Below are 9303 nucleotides of genomic sequence, written 5' to 3'. Positions count from 1 at the left end.
AATGTTGAGAAAGGTCAACACCCCTTTAAGGAAGAGGAACAGGCTATGACTTAATGTTTGTTTGAACTAGTATAAGTATGTTAGGGCAAATATTTAGGCTAAATTGTGGGAGTTAAGATTGTAAAGTACATTGATTTTTTTATTATGGCTAGCAGATATTTAAGAATGTTAGCATGGGTGTTTGAATACATTTTGGTTTTAAGAGGGTACATAGAGGAGGTTTGCCATGCCCGTAGGATTCTTTAGTAGTGAGCAATGAGGAATGGTGCCAGGACCAAGATGACTCTGTGTGACCAGAGTGATGGACAGCATAGGTACATCCCAGATAAAGAAGAGCCTTGGGCTAAGCACAGGGTTTGGGACATATTCTAGAATGTATGGGAAGCCGCTAGACAGTTTTTAGCAGGGAGTCTTTACTATCAGGGTTCTTAATTTTCAGCAGTAGAAGCTGACTCTGGCTGACTAAGCAGAAAAGGTGTGTAATAAAAGGATGCTGTACAGCTCAGGGAATTCTAGGGAGGATGGAGAAGTGGCCCCAGGCTAAGCTTCCCAGAATGAAGCTCAGAACCAAGCTGAAAACTGGCCTGATGAGGAAAATACTAAGACTGGGATTGCTGCTGGAGGAAATTGCCATCACAACTGCTGGGATTCACTGGGGAATGGCTGCCACTGCCACTGTTAACATCAAATCCCACATGCTTTTGCAGCCTCCTACATAATGCCAAACTTCCAAAAGAACCTGTTTCTTCACCTTGCTCACTTCCACATCAAAAGCTCATAGGGATGTCTGATTGAGGAAGTCTGGGCCCCACACCTGGGTCCTGGCTACAAAGGACACTGGGAATTGGGGTCTCAACTCCTTCCTCAGGGAGGCAAGACGTAGAATATTGGAATTTCCTCCCAAAAAAGGGAAGGCTATTCAAAAGATGGTGGGAAGCCTTGAATCTGACAGGTGTATACTAACTAATAGGGCAGGCTCAGATCTGTAATGTGAATCTATCACTAGGGATTATGATAGGATGTGGGGGATAGATTAGGGTTTCTCAGCCTCAGCACTATTGACATTTTGGACCACTTAAGTCGTTGTTGCAAGAGGCGGTTCTGTGTGTAGAATGTTTAGCAGCTTCCATGGTCTCTATCCACAAAATGCTAGTAGAACCGTCTCCCTCCCCAGTTGTAAGAACCAAAGATGCCAAATATTCCCTGCGAGGAAATGCCACCTTGAGAACCACTGGATTAGAGACCAGCTCTGTCTCTATAGAAGATTTTTTTTTTAAATCTGCCAAGCATGGTGGTGCGCACTTATAGTCCCAGCTAACTAGGGAGGCTGAGGTGGGAGAATGCTGGAGCCTGGGAGGTTGAGGCTGCAGTGAGCCGTGATCACACCACTGCACTCCAGCTTGGGTTACAGAGTGAGACCCTATCTCAAAAAATAAAAATTAGAAATAAAAAGAGGGAGGGATAGGGACAAAGTTGGAGGCGGGGCGTGCGGTAATTTTCCCAATTTGATCTGTAAACTTCAGTAATTATTTGAATCTTTTATCACAAGAATGTGTTCACATATTTATTGGATAGTTAAGAAAAATGTTATTAGGAATATTAGCATCTGATCATAGAGAGGAATGCTGTTTTCTGCTGCAAGGGCTAAACAGAATACTTAAATATACTGTATTTCAGTGGCTCTCAACTGTGGCGACTTTGCCTGACAGGAGATATTTGATATAGTATAGAAACATTTTGTCACAACTAGGGTAGGAGGTTGTGGTGCTATTGGCATCTAATAGTAGGGATGCTACTAAACGTTATTTATTTATTTATTTATTTTTTAGAAGGAGTCTTGCTCTGTTGCCAGGCTGGAGTGCGGTGGCGCAATCTCAGCTCACTGCAACCTCCGCTTCCAGGGTTCAAGCCATTCTCCTGCCTTAGCCTCCCAAGTAGCTGAGATTACAGGCGTGTGCCACCACGCCCAGTTAATTTTTGTATTTGTGGTAGAGACAAGGTTTTACTTCATTGGCCAGGGTGGTCTCGAACTCCTGACCTCAAGTGTTCTGCCCGCCTTGGCCTCCCAAAGTGCTAGGATTACAGGCATGAGCCCCCGCACCTGGCCTGCTAAACATTCTAGAATAGACAGGACAGCCCCCTACAACCAAGAATTATGTAGCTCAAAATGCCAGCAGGGCCAAAGTAAGGAAATCCTGGTCTACTTGGATTGGGCTCACACCATTGATTCCCAGATGTTTCAGAGCAATATCACACTATCTTGTTTGTTTGGTTCCATAATACCCTGCATATCTCAAAAAGTCATATATGAATTTAAATTTTAGCATGAATTTAAGTTCATTTTGAACTGCAGTAAGATAATGTGACTCCCTTCTAGATAACTAGTAACAATGGAAGGAACCGACGTGAGTAGGTTCATTTGTCAAAACCAAGAGAGCATCACTGCTCTAAACTGTTCCAGAGCGTGACTGGTGTGAGAAGTCACAGTCTGAGTCAGTCATTGATGTCCACCCAGAAACATCATTACACAGACATCAATGGAGTGTGGCCTGCGACAGAGCAGGGACAAGAGGAGGAGCTACTGCTGGGTGATAGGATGATTCTGCCAGACTTCTCCCCAGCCCTCCCAGGATGAACTGTAAGATGACTCATCACCTTCAGAATCACATGAACTCCAGGCAGCTTCTTCTGGCTAGAAATAAACTAGCTATTTCAAACAAACACATAAATCTGTGCTACACAGATTCAATTAGCAGCTCAGAAAACCAGATGGGTTGCCTAGCAACAGCATCCTTCTCTCTTGCCACCTTCTGCGTACCCTGGGTTGTGTGTTGCCCTTTAGTGACCTTCCTAAAAAGTCAGCATAGTATAGTGGTAAAAAGGCATATCCTTGAAAACGGAACACCTGGGTCCTGAATCCTGGCTCCACAACTTACTAGCTGTAATGTCTAAGCTTAGGCAAGTTGTCCCACCTAGCGAATGGAAATAATATTAGTTCCTTATACAGTCTTGATGAGTATTTAGTGAATTCGTATATGGATGGTGCCCAGAACATAACAAACAATAAATGTTAGCTCTTATTTTTCTCTACCCTATGTATCCTTCTTTAGGGTTTCCTTTTAACCAGATTTCACCAACGCAAACATTGGGGGCAATGAGCGATTGGAACTCACAGTGTCTTTTGCCCCAAGACTGCCCTATGTGGCGCCTCCCTCCATATCCACATAATCCCTCTTCCCTCCCACTTTTGTCTCCTAGCAAGAATAATATAATTTGTCCTCCAATCTCAAAAATGTTTGATCTTCAGTTAGCTCTTTCTTTTTTTCTTTTTTCTTTTTTTTGAGACAGAGTCTCGCTCTGTCGCCCAGGCTAGAGTGCAGTGGTGTGATCTCGGCTTACTGCAAGCTCTGCCTCCTGGGTTCACACCATCCTCCTACCTCAGCCTCCCCAGCAGCTGGGACTACAGGCACACGCCGCCATGCCCGGCTAATTTTTTGTATTTTTTTTTTTTTTTTAGTAGAGACAGGGTTTCACCGTGTTTGCCAGGATGGTCTCCATCTCCTGACCTCGTGAGCCGCCCTCCTCAGCCTCCCAAAGTGCTAGAATTACAGGTGTGAGCCACTGCGCCCGGCCTAGTTAGCTCTTTCTATATGGTTATAGCCCAGACATTCTAGAAACCAAGAACAGGGATGCTCAGTTCCCTAACACTATCTCTTGACATCTCGTTTTAATGAACAAGTATTTCTAGCCAGTTATTTATGATTTTTCTTTTGGAGTCTTAATTAAGAGTGTTCCCTGATCTGCGAAGACAAACACACTGTCAGCTATTTGACAGTGTAATAATCAATCTTGCATTTTAGATTGCCGTCGTGAGTAGGCTGAAGAAGCAGGCATTCCCAGCAAATCTTCTGTTAAATATGGAAAGCTAAAATAAACAGTGAAACTGGATAGGGTGCTGCTGGCTTTTGTTGTTGATGTTTCTGAAGATGAATTTGGCAAATGTGCCCTAAACAGCTAATTAGGAAGGCTAATTAGCTGATTTCTAAGGCCTCTTCCAAATAAAAGACAACAGACTAGCTACACTCTCTTCTTAGATCTTTGTTTCCTAGACTCTAATTATTTGAGTCCCTTTTTCAGAAATTATTCTATGTCCTAAGACTGGGTACGGTGGCTCATGCCTGTAATACCAGCCCTTTGGGAGGCCGAGTCGGGTGGATCACAAGGTCAGGAATTCGAGAACAGCCTGGCAAACATGGCAAAACCCCATCTGTACCAAAAATTCAAAAATTAGCCAGGCGTGGTGGTGGCGCCTGTAATCTCAGCTACTCAGGAGGCTGAGGCAGGAGAATTGCTTAACCCAGGAGCGGGAGGTTGCAGTGAGCCGAGATGGTGCCACTGCCCTCCAGCCTGGGCAACAGAGTGAGACTCCGTCTCAAAAAAAAAAAAAAAAAAAGTATTCTATGTCCCATGTGAGCTGTACTGTTATTTACTTTTTTTTCCCATAAATCAACCCACTTCTTAAAATGTATATAATCTTATTTAAAAGGGAAAAGTTATATAAAGGGGAAACTTTTTAAATTTCCAAATAGAGGGTAACTGTAAAAAGTAAATACCATGAAAACTGAACTTTGTATACTTCTTAAAAACAAACCTTGTTTAAGATATCTTTGTAATTATTAACTTTAAATAAAAATAGATGAAATGCATCTAATTTATTGATACTGTATGAAAAACGTAGGTGATGCCTCGTCTAATTTCATTCTCAAAATGACTCTTCAAAGTAAATGTGAGCTCCACTTTTAGAGGTGATGGCTCTGAGACCTGGAAGTGAAGTAAATTGTTCAAGGACCCAGCGTTGGAATGGGTAGCGCAGGTCCAGGTCCAGGGGAGGCGAGAGCCCTCAGGACTGCAAGGCGAATCTCTACACCTTGCACTGTCTCTCCTCATCATTCGCATCCAAGCCATCCTCCTTCTTCTACCTTGTGGCAGACTCCTGGAATACACAGCAATGATTCTGGGGTTTTCACCAAAGATGTGGTTAGACTTTCAGGTCTTTTGTAACAGGAAGAAAAAGTATTTGCATCAGGAAACATGGAAAGATACTGTTATTTTACGGTTGTTGGTTTTTTTTTTTTTTTTTTTTTTTTTTTTTGAGAGGGAGGCTCGCTCTGTTGCCCAGGCTGAAGTGCAGTGGCGAGATCTTGGCTCACTGCAAGCTCCGCCTCCCAGGTTCACGCCATTCTCCTGCCTCAGCCTCCTGAGTAGCTGGGACTACAGGCGCCCACCACCAAGCCCGGATAATTTTTTTTTTTTAGTACAGATGGGGTTTCACCGTGTTAGCCAGGATGGTCTTGATCTCTTGACCTCGTGATCTGCCCGCCTTGGCCTCCCAAAGTGCTGGGATTACAGGCGTGAGCCACCGCGCCCGGCCGATTGTTGGTTTCTTTCTAACAGAGAAAAGGAATTGAGAATGAGCAGGGGATGGGCCGGGCAGGGGCCAGACAGTGAAGGTGGGAGCAGGGGAAGAAGATGGAGCCAAGAAGCTGCTCTGGAGAGGAGAGAAACGAAAGAGGAGACCTCGGACCCTGGAGAAGGGCAGGGAGAGAGGCGGCGGGGGAGGAAATTGATGTTGCCACCCGGGGAAAATAGTGAGGAAAAGGTAGAAAGATGTAGAGGTATTTTGTGATTTTTTTTTTCCATATAGTGCTTTTGATGTTGTCCTTCGTCTTCCATGTTGTCCTTCGTCTTCCATGTCTAGCTCTGTATTTTCTCTAATGCACAGTACAATTTCAAGAGTTTCTCTGCATAGCGCCTGAACTCATCTTCCACACTTTCAGTAGCACATGCACGTGGGAAGCTGCCTGCGATGATCTCATTCATTTCTGTGGCTTTAACTCCACCTTTTGGATGATGACTTAGACATTCATATTTCCAGTTGACCTCTTCCCTGAACTCTACCCACCTGACATCACCATTTACATCTCGAATACCATAACTTCTGCCCCAACTCCATTTCAGACAAACTGGCTCACCTTTGCAGTTCCCTCCACCTTTTCCTTTCAGCACTTTGCCTGCCTGGCTTCCAACGGTCACATCTCAGCCCAAATATCACCTCCTCAGAGACGCCCACCTGGGTATCCTGATAAAATAAGCCCACCTCCCCCAGTTGCATTGCTCTACCAATAACAAGACCACCTTACCAACAACATTCCCTTAGTTCCGTCATAGTACATGTCACAATTTATACATTTTTGTTTATTTTATTGTTTGCTTATTTATTTTGTCTCCATCGACTAGAACATAAACTCCTTGTGGACAAAAATTTCATCTTTTTTGCTGAAGAGGACTTTGCACATTGTAGGTGCTCAGTAAATCCGTTGATTGAATGAATGGATTCATCTATGATGACCGACAATAAATGATCCCATGAAGAGCGTCTCTGCACCGTATCATTATTGATACGGCCACATGCTAATGAGTAGAATTTCACAGCAGTTTACAGTTTTAATAGCACATTCTCATGTGTTATTATGTTTTTCTTCACCAGAACCTATCAAGGAAGTTACTATTTCTATCCCCACTTTACCCTAAGGAAACTCAGTTCAAATCAGTAAGTATAACCCGAGGTATAACTCCCCTGAAAAGCTGTGAGAAGTATGGACAATGCCAAGTGAAAGCGTCTGTGGTTCCTTTCAGACTGACTTATCATCCTGATTTTCCCAGGACTGTTCTGGTTTTAGTACTGAAAATCCTGCATTCTTGGGAAACCAGGACAGTTGGTCACCGGGTCTTACCCAGAAAAGTGTAGACAAGCCATAAGAACTTCATGCAATCAGGTTGGGTGCGGTGGATCATGCCTGTAATCCCAGGACTTTGGGAGGCCAAGGCAGGTGGATCACTTGAGGTCAGGAGTTCAAGACCAGCCTGGCCAACATGGTGAAACCCCATCACTACTAAAAATACAAAAATTAGCCAAGTTTGGTGGTGCACACCTGTAATTCCAGCTACTCAGAGGGCTAAGGCACAAGAATTGCTTAAACCCTGGAGGCAGAGGTTGTAGTGGGCCAAGATCATGCCACTGCACTCCAGCCTGGGTGACAGTGAGACTGTCTCAAAAAAAAAACAAAAACTTCATACAATCAAATCCCTGGCCATCTAAAATACATTAATGGCCGGGTATGATGGCTCACATCTGTAATCCCAGCACTTATGAAGCCAACATGGGTGGATCAATCACTTGAGGTCAGGAGTTCGAGACCAGCCTGGCCAATGCGGCAAAACCCCGTCTGTACTAAAAATACAAAAAATTAGCTGGGCGTGGTAGTGCACTCCTGTAATCCCAGCTACTCGGGAGGCTGAGGCAGGAGAATTGTTTGAACCCAGGGGGCGGAGGTTGCAGTGAGCCAAGATCGCTCCACTGCACTCCAGCCTGGGTGACAGAGTGAGACTCCATCTCAAAAAATAAATAAATAAAAATAAAAATAGATAAAACACATTAACTAAAATGCATTTATCAGAGATGAGAGTAGGGCCGGAGTTTGGAATCTGAAAATGTTAAGTTGCATAATAGTTGATGAACCCACCCACCCAACTTAGGTTTAAGGAATGCTGGAACAGTAAGTCATTAACATTCTGAAAAGGAGCGGACGGACACTGAGAGATGCCAACTGAGGTCCTACCCTGAGTGATAAGGTAACTAGGTCAGCCCAATTGTCAAGCCTCATGCTTTCAGACTGAATCTGATGATCCACCACAAGTCCCAAAGGTATTCTGGGCAGTAGTAGAGCCATCCACCGCAGGCACCCTGACCAGAAGGAACCAGCTTATGATTCCAGACAGGAAAATTCTTCCTCTTCCAATGCAGTTTAACACCGTTTTCAATCATTTTGGTAAAGTAGCCATCACAGTTTCACAAGTGGTGTGTGTGTGTGTGTGTGTGTGTGTTTTGCAGGAAGATAATTATTGCATAGGTGGCACTGTCTGTTTATCTAGGTAGATACTGTAGTGTTCATTCATGCCATTGGGTAATTGTAGTGAAGCAATTATGTATCACATTTTGAAAGAGGCATTAAAAAAATTCACCACTGAGATGAGTCAGACTTAATTATCTTGGCTTTTCAGCAGCTGAGTTTAAGGCACAAGGTGGAGAACACATCAGCTTCAAAGGCAGAGAGAATCGAAGGTGTTCTCCAGCTTTGGACACTTCCTCTGCTTGAGGTAAGACTCATGAACAAACTTCGGGTCTCTGCCAGCCATGATCTCCAAACTGGAGATGTCCCAGATTTGGTAGGACACTTCGAACAGGCAGCTGTCATATATCCTGGGTTATTATTATTGTCTGCCTAGATTTTTCTGTATCTTTGTTTGTTTGTTTGTGTGATGTCACATATGCGCACCTGGAGGCTTCTTAGGCAAAAGCTTTAGTGACAGCTAAACAGCCATAAGAAAGAGAAAAGAGTTGGTTTAAACCACGTACTTAGTTTTGCATCATGGAACAATGTTAAGAGGGTTGCTCAGTGATCTGGACTTATTTTTGCCTCCATTTCAGACGGGAACCCAGCACAGTGGCAGAAAATTCTATCTTGTCTCTCAAAATCAGCATGGTTAGGACTAAGGAGTTGTTATAATCTCTGTGCTTTCAAGGCAGGTCTTAAAGCACATCAGTGACCTAGATCCTGCCAGAGCAAAACTAGCCACCCACTTGCCTGGACTGTTGAACTTGTTGGTGTTAGGCATAGAGTTTTGGGGAAAAGACATGCTATGAATTCTCAAGGTCCTTGTCATTAGAGATGTTGCTATAAAACTAGATGTGAGGAGTGGATCCCTTGAAATATTCTGCCCACGTTCCATACCTGTCGATTTAGACTTCTTATGTACAGTCATTTTGTCTTAACCAATATGTCGGAATACCCTTCTAGTTTAGACTTCTTTAAACCTGTTGAACTTATTTTTTCAACCTGCGCCTCTGCTTTGAAGGCTACATTTTACTCATTCATTACTCCCTTAATCAGTTTTTCCAGAGTCAGTCAAAGCTCTTGCCAAGGAGCAGTAGTAGTAGGACCATCTGTGAGTTTCAGGTGTTTTGTAAATTGGACTGGCATTTTCTTAGCTGTCAGGATGACTCACACAAGGACCATTTAATTTAGGAGTATTATTCTGTCTGTGTATTTGTATGGAAAAATAATGACTACTGAGATTTTGAATCTTGGAAAGAAGCAATTCCCCAGAAGCAACAAAATAGATAACTTGCTGGTGGGGTTTTTAAGTGATCTTGGATCCTTTTAACAGGCAACTAGCCCTGCC

General features: G+C 43.5%; 1 protein-coding gene across 10 annotated transcripts in view; it reads left to right on the top strand.

Moving 5' to 3' along the window:
* BPIFC (BPI fold containing family C) overlaps positions 1-9303 on the top strand; it is a 60850-nt gene that overhangs the window by 2049 nt on the left and 49498 nt on the right. For 3 of the 10 annotated variants that reach the window (XM_055105962.2, XM_055105957.2, XM_055105963.2), the window contains exon 2: positions 8122-8217. The exons of 4 other annotated variants lie outside the window; for them this stretch is intronic. The gene's annotated coding sequence lies outside the window, so the exon portion shown is untranslated. Of the gene's footprint in view, positions 1-6547; positions 6611-8121; positions 8218-9303 lie in introns of all 10 variants that reach the window. 3 more of the 10 variants (XM_055105958.2, XM_055105960.2, XM_063603425.1) reach the window with 2 other exon arrangements.

The sequence above is a fragment of the Pan paniscus genome, chromosome 23 (assembly GCF_029289425.2).
Source record: "Pan paniscus chromosome 23, NHGRI_mPanPan1-v2.0_pri, whole genome shotgun sequence".
Classification (NCBI taxonomy): domain Eukaryota; kingdom Metazoa; phylum Chordata; class Mammalia; order Primates; family Hominidae; genus Pan; species Pan paniscus.
Note: the sequence above shows the minus strand (reverse complement) of the source record. Positions and strands in the feature narration are given on the sequence as shown.